Source organism: Ambystoma mexicanum, unplaced genomic scaffold, assembly GCF_040938575.1.
Source record: "Ambystoma mexicanum isolate Mex_15411 unplaced genomic scaffold, UKY_AmexF1_1 Mex_scaf141, whole genome shotgun sequence".
NCBI classification, from domain to species: Eukaryota; Metazoa; Chordata; class Amphibia; order Caudata; family Ambystomatidae; genus Ambystoma; species Ambystoma mexicanum.
Genome location: NW_027182371.1, coordinates 160,679 through 171,879, shown reverse-complemented (window position 1 = coordinate 171,879; position 11,201 = coordinate 160,679). Strand labels below are relative to the sequence as shown.

Here is an 11,201-nt window from a genome sequence, read left to right as displayed (position 1 = left end):
CCAGGAAAGAAGCAGGCCCAGTAACAGCAGCTGAGGCCCCCAGCCCAGCCACGCCTAGGCAGGCATCAGCGGAAGGCTGACTCTCTACCCCAGTGCTGCTCCAAGTTGGTTTGGCAAAAGTTTGCAAAGAAGCTGCCCGTAAATTCACCTCAAGCCACACTAGCACTCACCCAGGCGTCAGTTCCTTACAAAAATAGAAAGAATCTCTAAAAAAGAAGAAATAAACACACACACAATTTTCCTGCTTCTATCCCCTCGACTCCTTGGAAGGCGGAGGGCAACCTTCGCCGCTGGTGGCCTTCACATGCAGGAAAGAAGCACACCCAGGAACAGCAGCTGAGGCTCCCAGCCCAGGCAGGCTTCAGCTGAAGGCCGACTTGGGAAGCACTGAGGCCAGACCCTGGGCTCCTGGGTCCCTCGGTTGAAGGCTCGAGGCCAGACCCCTTGGCTCCTGTGTCCCTTGGCTGAAGGCTCGACCAGTGCTCGACCAGGCTCGATCAGGCGAGATATTAGGTAGCATGGGGCCCAGCTGGGACTTCTAGGAAGCTTAGGGTGACGGCCGCTTCTGCCCCATCATCCAGAGGCCTGGCTATGGAGAGGCATGATGTGGCCTCCCTCCCTTCCTGCCTCTTGTAGGCACTTCTCCCCCGTGAGCACTTCCCGCTCCAAGTGTCCCCTTGTCTCCCAGGGTGCACTCTTCCTCTAGAGCCCACATATGCAGATGAGGCCCATCCACTTGCCTCCCCTAGCTGTAGGGGGCCTTGCGCGTCCACTGGAGAGAAAACGGGGAGACGCTGGAGGTGCTTTGCCAGGGACACGAGTGGCCCTTTCTGGCTGCATCCACCCACCCGAGGCGGCGAGCTGCTGCCCTGGCTTCAGTCTCCTGCTGCTCCAAGTTAGTTTGGCGACAACGTGTCCGCCTCTGACGGGGCTCTGCATTGGAGCGAGGGCTGCTGTCTGCCCCTGTGCCTTTTTCACGCGCCGTGTTTGTTAAAATTAAAAGCGGAATGGAGGAAAAATGTAGTTCAAGACGGGGAAGACGAACGCCGCCTATCGGGCACAGAGTAGCAAAATGCCTACAGCACCTGGTATTCCCAGGCGGTCTCCCATCCAAGTACTAACCAGGCCCGACCCTGCTTAGCTTCCGAGATCGGACGAGATCGGGCGCATTCAGGGTGGTATGGCCGTAGGCGAAGAGTGCGCCGATTCCGAGCCTCTTGTGCTGTGTCGGCTCCTCCGACGTCCACTGCCCTCTTGCAAGGCTGAACGCTGTCCTCTGCAGTGTGCTTCTGCCCTTCTTTTTGCCTCAAGCTCAGGAGCCACAGCTGCCAGCTTGGAAAAGCAACGAGCGGCTCCATGCACCCACTTTTGAAATACCCACTTGCCTACTCATGTTTGCAAAGAAAGTGTCTGTAAATTCAGGCCAAGCCACACTTGCACTCACTCACCCAAGCATCCGTTCCTTACAAAACTTTAAAAAAAAACTCGGAAAGAAAGATGGAAATAAACACACACACAATTTTCCTGCTGGGGTCTCCTCGACTCTTTGGAAGGCAGAGGGCGATGTTGGTTGAGGCCTTACCTTCTCGGGCTGGCGGCCTACAAGTCCAGGAAAGAAGCAGGCCCAGTAACAGCAGCTGAGGCCCCCAGCCCAGCCCAGGCAGGCATCAGCTTAAGGCTGACTCTCTACCCCACTGCTGCCCCAAATTGGTTTGGCAAAAGTTTGCAAAGAAGATGCCTGTAAATTTAACTCACGCCACACTAGCACTCACCCAGGCGTCGGTTCCTTACAAAAATAGAAAGCACCTCTAAAAAAGAAGAAATAAACACACACACAATTTTCCTGCTGGGGTCTCCTCGACTCTTTGAAAGGCAGAGGGCGATGTTGGTTGAGGCCCTTACCTTCTCCGGCTGGTGGCCTACAAGTCCAGGAAAGAAGCATGCCCAGTAACAGCAGCTGAGGCCCCCAGACCAGCCCAGCCCAGCCCAGGCAGCCATCAGCTGAAGGCTGACTCTCTACCCCAGTGCTGGTCCAAGTTGGTTTGGCAAAATTTTGCAAAGAAGATGCCTGTAAATGTAACTCACGCCACACTAGCACTCACCCAGGCGTCGGTTCCTTACAAAAATAGAAAGCACCTCTAAAAAAAGAAGAAATAAACACACACACAATTTTCCTGCTTCTATTCCCTCGACTCTTTGGAAGGCAGAGGGCGATGTTGGTTGAGGCCTTACCTTCTCGGGCTGGCGGCCTACAAGTCCAGGAAAGAAGCAGGCCCAGTAACAGCAGCTGAGGCCCCCAGCCCAGCCCAGGCAGGCATCAGCTTAAGGCTGACTCTCTACCCCACTGCTGCCCCAAATTGGTTTGGCAAAAGTTTGCAAAGAAGATGCCTGTAAATTTAACTCACGCCACACTAGCACTCACCCAGGCGTCGGTTCCTTACAAAAATAGAAAGCACCTCTAAAAAAGAAGAAATAAACACACACACAATTTTCCTGCTGCGGTCTCCTCGACTCTTTGGAAGGCAGAGGGCGATGTTGGTTGAAGCCCTTACCTTCTCTGGCTGGCGGCCTACAAGACCAGGAAAGAAGCAGGCCCAGTAACAGCAGCTGAGGCCCCCAGCCCAGCCACGCCTAGGCAGGCATCAGCGGAAGGCTGACTCTCTACCCCAGTGCTGCTCCAAGTTGGTTTGGCAAAAGTTTGCAAAGAAGCTGCCCGTAAATTCACCTCAAGCCACACTAGCACTCACCCAGTCGTCAGTTCCTTACAAAAATAGAAAGAATCTCTAAAAAAGAAGAAATAAACACACACACAATTTTCCTGCTTCTATCCCCTCGACTCTTTGGAAGGCAGAGGGCGATGTTGGTTGAGGCCTTACCTTCTCGGGCTGGCGGCCTACAAGTCCAGGAAAGAAGCAGGCCCAGTAACAGCAGCTGAGGCCCCCAGCCCAGCCCAGCCCAGGCAGGCATCAGCTTAAGGCTGACTCTCTACCCCACTGCTGCCCCAAATTGGTTTGGCAAAAGTTTGCAAAGAAGATGCCTGTAAATTTAACTCACGCCACACTAGCACTCACCCAGGCGTCGGTTCCTTACAAAAATAGAAAGCACCTCTAAAAAAGAAGAAATAAACACACACACAATTTTCCTGCTGGGGTCTCCTCGACTCTTTGAAAGGCAGAGGGCGATGTTGGTTGAGGCCCTTACCTTCTCCGGCTGGTGGCCTACAAGTCCAGGAAAGAAGCATGCCCAGTAACAGCAGCTGAGGCCCCCAGACCAGCCCAGCCCAGCCCAGGCAGCCATCAGCTGAAGGCTGACTCTCTACCCCAGTGCTGGTCCAAGTTGGTTTGGCAAAATTTTGCAAAGAAGATGCCTGTAAATGTAACTCACGCCACACTAGCACTCACCCAGGCGTCGGTTCCTTACAAAAATAGAAAGCACCTCTAAAAAAAGAAGAAATAAACACACACACAATTTTCCTGCTGCGGTCTCCTCGACTCTTTGGAAGGCAGAGGGCGATGTTGGTTGAAGCCCTTACCTTCTCTGGCTGGCGGCCTACAAGACCAGGAAAGAAGCAGGCCCAGTAACAGCAGCTGAGGCCCCCAGCCCAGCCACGCCTAGGCAGGCATCAGCGGAAGGCTGACTCTCTACCCCAGTGCTGCTCCAAGTTGGTTTGGCAAAAGTTTGCAAAGAAGCTGCCCGTAAATTCACCTCAAGCCACACTAGCACTCACCCAGTCGTCAGTTCCTTACAAAAATAGAAAGAATCTCTAAAAAAGAAGAAATAAACACACACACAATTTTCCTGCTTCTATTCCCTCGACTCTTTGGAAGGCAGAGGGCGATGTTGGTTGAGGCCTTACCTTCTCGGGCTGGCGGCCTACAAGTCCAGGAAAGAAGCAGGCCCAGTAACAGCAGCTGAGGCCCCCAGCCCAGCCCAGCCCAGGCAGGCATCAGCTTAAGGCTGACTCTCTACCCCACTGCTGCCCCAAATTGGTTTGGCAAAAGTTTGCAAAGAAGATGCCTGTAAATTTAACTCACGCCACACTAGCACTCACCCAGGCGTCGGTTCCTTACAAAAATAGAAAGCACCTCTAAAAAAGAAGAAATAAACACACACACAATTTTCCTGCTGCGGTCTCCTCGACTCTTTGGAAGGCAGAGGGCGATGTTGGTTGAAGCCCTTACCTTCTCTGGCTGGCGGCCTACAAGACCAGGAAAGAAGCAGGCCCAGTAACAGCAGCTGAGGCCCCCAGCCCAGCCACGCCTAGGCAGGCATCAGCGGAAGGCTGACTCTCTACCCCAGTGCTGCTCCAAGTTGGTTTGGCAAAAGTTTGCAAAGAAGCTGCCCGTAAATTCACCTCAAGCCACACTAGCACTCACCCAGGCGTCAGTTCCTTACAAAAATAGAAAGAATCTCTAAAAAAGAAGAAATAAACACACACACAATTTTCCTGCTTCTATCCCCTCGACTCCTTGGAAGGCGGAGGGCAACCTTCGCCGCTGGTGGCCTTCACATGCAGGAAAGAAGCACACCCAGGAACAGCAGCTGAGGCTCCCAGCCCAGGCAGGCTTCAGCTGAAGGCCGACTTGGGAAGCACTGAGGCCAGACCCTGGGCTCCTGGGTCCCTCGGTTGAAGGCTCGAGGCCAGACCCCTTGGCTCCTGTGTCCCTTGGCTGAAGGCTCGACCAGTGCTCGACCAGCTCGATCAGGCGAGATATTAGGTAGCATGGGGCCCAGCTGGGACTTCTAGGAAGCTTAGGGTGACGGCCGCTTCTGCCCCATCATCCAGAGGCCTGGCTATGGAGAGGCATGATGTGGCCTCCCTCCCTTCCTGCCTCTTGTAGGCACTTCTCCCCCGTGAGCACTTCCCGCTCCAAGTGTCCCCTTGTCTCCCAGGGTGCACTCTTCCTCTAGAGCCCACATATGCAGATGAGGCCCATCCACTTGCCTCCCCTAGCTGTAGGGGGCCTTGCGCGTCCACTGGAGAGAAAACGGGGAGACGCTGGAGGTGCTTTGCCAGGGACACGAGTGGCCCTTTCTGGCTGCATCCACCCACCCGAGGCGGCGAGCTGCTGCCCTGGCTTCAGTCTCCTGCTGCTCCAAGTTAGTTTGGCGACAACGTGTCCGCCTCTGACGGGGCTCTGCATTGGAGCGAGGGCTGCTGTCTGCCCCTGTGCCTTTTTCACGCGCCGTGTTTGTTAAAATTAAAAGCGGAATGGAGGAAAAATGTAGTTCAAGACGGGGAAGACGAACGCCGCCTATCGGGCACAGAGTAGCAAAATGCCTACAGCACCTGGTATTCCCAGGCGGTCTCCCATCCAAGTACTAACCAGGCCCGACCCTGCTTAGCTTCCGAGATCGGACGAGATCGGGCGCATTCAGGGTGGTATGGCCGTAGGCGAAGAGTGCGCCGATTCCGAGCCTCTTGTGCTGTGTCGGCTCCTCCGACGTCCACTGCCCTCTTGCAAGGCTGAACGCTGTCCTCTGCAGTGTGCTTCTGCCCTTCTTTTTGCCTCAAGCTCAGGAGCCACAGCTGCCAGCTTGGAAAAGCAACGAGCGGCTCCATGCACCCACTTTTGAAATACCCACTTGCCTACTCATGTTTGCAAAGAAAGTGTCTGTAAATTCAGGCCAAGCCACACTTGCACTCACTCACCCAAGCATCCGTTCCTTACAAAACTTTAAAAAAAAACTCGGAAAGAAAGATGGAAATAAACACACACACAATTTTCCTGCTGGGGTCTCCTCGACTCTTTGGAAGGCAGAGGGCGATGTTGGTTGAGGCCTTACCTTCTCGGGCTGGCGGCCTACAAGTCCAGGAAAGAAGCAGGCCCAGTAACAGCAGCTGAGGCCCCCAGCCCAGCCCAGGCAGGCATCAGCTTAAGGCTGACTCTCTACCCCACTGCTGCCCCAAATTGGTTTGGCAAAAGTTTGCAAAGAAGATGCCTGTAAATTTAACTCACGCCACACTAGCACTCACCCAGGCGTCGGTTCCTTACAAAAATAGAAAGCACCTCTAAAAAAGAAGAAATAAACACACACACAATTTTCCTGCTGGGGTCTCCTCGACTCTTTGAAAGGCAGAGGGCGATGTTGGTTGAGGCCCTTACCTTCTCCGGCTGGTGGCCTACAAGTCCAGGAAAGAAGCATGCCCAGTAACAGCAGCTGAGGCCCCCAGACCAGCCCAGCCCAGCCCAGGCAGCCATCAGCTGAAGGCTGACTCTCTACCCCAGTGCTGGTCCAAGTTGGTTTGGCAAAATTTTGCAAAGAAGATGCCTGTAAATGTAACTCACGCCACACTAGCACTCACCCAGGCGTCGGTTCCTTACAAAAATAGAAAGCACCTCTAAAAAAAGAAGAAATAAACACACACACAATTTTCCTGCTGCGGTCTCCTCGACTCTTTGGAAGGCAGAGGGCGATGTTGGTTGAAGCCCTTACCTTCTCTGGCTGGCGGCCTACAAGACCAGGAAAGAAGCAGGGCCAGTAACAGCAGCTGAGGCCCCCAGCCCAGCCACGCCTAGGCAGGCATCAGCGGAAGGCTGACTCTCTACCCCAGTGCTGCTCCAAGTTGGTTTGGCAAAAGTTTGCAAAGAAGCTGCCCGTAAATTCACCTCAAGCCACACTAGCACTCACCCAGTCGTCAGTTCCTTACAAAAATAGAAAGAATCTCTAAAAAAGAAGAAATAAACACACACACAATTTTCCTGCTTCTATTCCCTCGACTCTTTGGAAGGCAGAGGGCGATGTTGGTTGAGGCCTTACCTTCTCGGGCTGGCGGCCTACAAGTCCAGGAAAGAAGCAGGCCCAGTAACAGCAGCTGAGGCCCCCAGCCCAGCCCAGCCCAGGCAGGCATCAGCTTAAGGCTGACTCTCTACCCCACTGCTGCCCCAAATTGGTTTGGCAAAAGTTTGCAAAGAAGATGCCTGTAAATTTAACTCACGCCACACTAGCACTCACCCAGGCGTCGGTTCCTTACAAAAATAGAAAGCACCTCTAAAAAAGAAGAAATAAACACACACACAATTTTCCTGCTGCGGTCTCCTCGACTCTTTGGAAGGCAGAGGGCGATGTTGGTTGAAGCCCTTACCTTCTCTGGCTGGCGGCCTACAAGACCAGGAAAGAAGCAGGCCCAGTAACAGCAGCTGAGGCCCCCAGCCCAGCCACGCCTAGGCAGGCATCAGCGGAAGGCTGACTCTCTACCCCAGTGCTGCTCCAAGTTGGTTTGGCAAAAGTTTGCAAAGAAGCTGCCCGTAAATTCACCTCAAGCCACACTAGCACTCACCCAGTCGTCAGTTCCTTACAAAAATAGAAAGAATCTCTAAAAAAGAAGAAATAAACACACACACAATTTTCCTGCTTCTATCCCCTCGACTCTTTGGAAGGCAGAGGGCGATGTTGGTTGAGGCCTTACCTTCTCGGGCTGGCGGCCTACAAGTCCAGGAAAGAAGCAGGCCCAGTAACAGCAGCTGAGGCCCCCAGCCCAGCCCAGCCCAGGCAGGCATCAGCTTAAGGCTGACTCTCTACCCCACTGCTGCCCCAAATTGGTTTGGCAAAAGTTTGCAAAGAAGATGCCTGTAAATTTAACTCACGCCACACTAGCACTCACCCAGGCGTCGGTTCCTTACAAAAATAGAAAGCACCTCTAAAAAAGAAGAAATAAACACACACACAATTTTCCTGCTGGGGTCTCCTCGACTCTTTGAAAGGCAGAGGGCGATGTTGGTTGAGGCCCTTACCTTCTCCGGCTGGTGGCCTACAAGTCCAGGAAAGAAGCATGCCCAGTAACAGCAGCTGAGGCCCCCAGACCAGCCCAGCCCAGCCCAGGCAGCCATCAGCTGAAGGCTGACTCTCTACCCCAGTGCTGGTCCAAGTTGGTTTGGCAAAATTTTGCAAAGAAGATGCCTGTAAATGTAACTCACGCCACACTAGCACTCACCCAGGCGTCGGTTCCTTACAAAAATAGAAAGCACCTCTAAAAAAAGAAGAAATAAACACACACACAATTTTCCTGCTGCGGTCTCCTCGACTCTTTGGAAGGCAGAGGGCGATGTTGGTTGAAGCCCTTACCTTCTCTGGCTGGCGGCCTACAAGACCAGGAAAGAAGCAGGCCCAGTAACAGCAGCTGAGGCCCCCAGCCCAGCCACGCCTAGGCAGGCATCAGCTTAAGGCTGACTCTCTACCCCACTGCTGCCCCAAATTGGTTTGGCAAAAGTTTGCAAAGAAGATGCCTGTAAATTTAACTCACGCCACACTAGCACTCACCCAGGCGTCGGTTCCTTACAAAAATAGAAAGCACCTCTAAAAAAGAAGAAATAAACACACACACAATTTTCCTGCTGCGGTCTCCTCGACTCTTTGGAAGGCAGAGGGCGATGTTGGTTGAAGCCCTTACCTTCTCTGGCTGGCGGCCTACAAGACCAGGAAAGAAGCAGGCCCAGTAACAGCAGCTGAGGCCCCCAGCCCAGCCACGCCTAGGCAGGCATCAGCGGAATGCTGACTCTCTACCCCAGTGCTGCTCCAAGTTGGTTTGGCAAAAGTTTGCAAAGAAGCTGCCCGTAAATTCACCTCAAGCCACACTAGCACTCACCCAGGCGTCAGTTCCTTACAAAAATAGAAAGAATCTCTAAAAAAGAAGAAATAAACACACACACAATTTTCCTGCTTCTATCCCCTCGACTCCTTGGAAGGCGGAGGGCAACCTTCGCCGCTGGTGGCCTTCACATGCAGGAAAGAAGCACACCCAGGAACAGCAGCTGAGGCTCCCAGCCCAGGCAGGCTTCAGCTGAAGGCCGACTTGGGAAGCACTGAGGCCAGACCCTGGGCTCCTGGGTCCCTCGGTTGAAGGCTCGAGGCCAGACCCCTTGGCTCCTGTGTCCCTTGGCTGAAGGCTCGACCAGTGCTCGACCAGGCTCGATCAGGCGAGATATTAGGTAGCATGGGGCCCAGCTGGGACTTCTAGGAAGCTTAGGGTGACGGCCGCTTCTGCCCCATCATCCAGAGGCCTGGCTATGGAGAGGCATGATGTGGCCTCCCTCCCTTCCTGCCTCTTGTAGGCACTTCTCCCCCGTGAGCACTTCCCGCTCCAAGTGTCCCCTTGTCTCCCAGGGTGCACTCTTCCTCTAGAGCCCACATATGCAGATGAGGCCCATCCACTTGCCTCCCCTAGCTGTAGGGGGCCTTGCGCGTCCACTGGAGAGAAAACGGGGAGACGCTGGAGGTGCTTTGCCAGGGACACGAGTGGCCCTTTCTGGCTGCATCCACCCACCCGAGGCGGCGAGCTGCTGCCCTGGCTTCAGTCTCCTGCTGCTCCAAGTTAGTTTGGCGACAACGTGTCCGCCTCTGACGGGGCTCTGCATTGGAGCGAGGGCTGCTGTCTGCCCCTGTGCCTTTTTCACGCGCCGTGTTTGTTAAAATTAAAAGCGGAATGGAGGAAAAATGTAGTTCAAGACGGGGAAGACGAACGCCGCCTATCGGGCACAGAGTAGCAAAATGCCTACAGCACCTGGTATTCCCAGGCGGTCTCCCATCCAAGTACTAACCAGGCCCGACCCTGCTTAGCTTCCGAGATCGGACGAGATCGGGCGCATTCAGGGTGGTATGGCCGTAGGCGAAGAGTGCGCCGATTCCGAGCCTCTTGTGCTGTGTCGGCTCCTCCGACGTCCACTGCCCTCTTGCAAGGCTGAACGCTGTCCTCTGCAGTGTGCTTCTGCCCTTCTTTTTGCCTCAAGCTCAGGAGCCACAGCTGCCAGCTTGGAAAAGCAACGAGCGGCTCCATGCACCCACTTTTGAAATACCCACTTGCCTACTCATGTTTGCAAAGAAAGTGTCTGTAAATTCAGGCCAAGCCACACTTGCACTCACTCACCCAAGCATCCGTTCCTTACAAAACTTTAAAAAAAAACTCGGAAAGAAAGATGGAAATAAACACACACACAATTTTCCTGCTGGGGTCTCCTCGACTCTTTGGAAGGCAGAGGGCGATGTTGGTTGAGGCCTTACCTTCTCGGGCTGGCGGCCTACAAGTCCAGGAAAGAAGCAGGCCCAGTAACAGCAGCTGAGGCCCCCAGCCCAGCCCAGGCAGGCATCAGCTTAAGGCTGACTCTCTACCCCACTGCTGCCCCAAATTGGTTTGGCAAAAGTTTGCAAAGAAGATGCCTGTAAATTTAACTCACGCCACACTAGCACTCACCCAGGCGTCGGTTCCTTACAAAAATAGAAAGCACCTCTAAAAAAGAAGAAATAAACACACACACAATTTTCCTGCTGGGGTCTCCTCGACTCTTTGAAAGGCAGAGGGCGATGTTGGTTGAGGCCCTTACCTTCTCCGGCTGGTGGCCTACAAGTCCAGGAAAGAAGCATGCCCAGTAACAGCAGCTGAGGCCCCCAGACCAGCCCAGCCCAGCCCAGGCAGCCATCAGCTGAAGGCTGACTCTCTACCCCAGTGCTGGTCCAAGTTGGTTTGGCAAAATTTTGCAAAGAAGATGCCTGTAAATGTAACTCACGCCACACTAGCACTCACCCAGGCGTCGGTTCCTTACAAAAATAGAAAGCACCTCTAAAAAAAGAAGAAATAAACACACACACAATTTTCCTGCTGCGGTCTCCTCGACTCTTTGGAAGGCAGAGGGCGATGTTGGTTGAAGCCCTTACCTTCTCTGGCTGGCGGCCTACAAGACCAGGAAAGAAGCAGGGCCAGTAACAGCAGCTGAGGCCCCCAGCCCAGCCACGCCTAGGCAGGCATCAGCGGAAGGCTGACTCTCTACCCCAGTGCTGCTCCAAGTTGGTTTGGCAAAAGTTTGCAAAGAAGCTGCCCGTAAATTCACCTCAAGCCACACTAGCACTCACCCAGTCGTCAGTTCCTTACAAAAATAGAAAGAATCTCTAAAAAAGAAGAAATAAACACACACACAATTTTCCTGCTTCTATTCCCTCGACTCTTTGGAAGGCAGAGGGCGATGTTGGTTGAGGCCTTACCTTCTCGGGCTGGCGGCCTACAAGTCCAGGAAAGAAGCAGGCCCAGTAACAGCAGCTGAGGCCCCCAGCCCAGCCCAGCCCAGGCAGGCATCAGCTTAAGGCTGACTCTCTACCCCACTGCTGCCCCAAATTGGTTTGGCAAAAGTTTGCAAAGAAGATGCCTGTAAATTTAACTCACGCCACACTAGCACTCACCCAGGCGTCGGTTCCTTACAAAAATAGAAAGC

At 53.7% G+C, this 11,201-nt stretch overlaps 3 non-coding genes across 3 annotated transcripts; all 3 read right to left on the bottom strand.

Annotated features, from left to right (window-relative positions):
• Positions 1–1,073: 1,073 nt before the first annotated feature.
• On the bottom strand, positions 1,074–1,192 carry LOC138553942 (5S ribosomal RNA). The gene has a single exon (XR_011297245.1). It is a non-coding gene; the product is annotated as a 5S ribosomal RNA (ribosomal RNA).
• Positions 1,193–5,278: 4,086 nt separating this feature from the next.
• Positions 5,279–5,397, bottom strand: LOC138553941 (5S ribosomal RNA). Its single transcript, XR_011297244.1, has one exon. It is a non-coding gene; the product is annotated as a 5S ribosomal RNA (ribosomal RNA).
• Positions 5,398–9,490: 4,093 nt separating this feature from the next.
• Positions 9,491–9,609, bottom strand: LOC138553940 (5S ribosomal RNA). The gene has a single exon (XR_011297243.1). It is a non-coding gene; the product is annotated as a 5S ribosomal RNA (ribosomal RNA).
• Between the last annotated feature and the right edge of the window lie 1,592 nt (positions 9,610–11,201).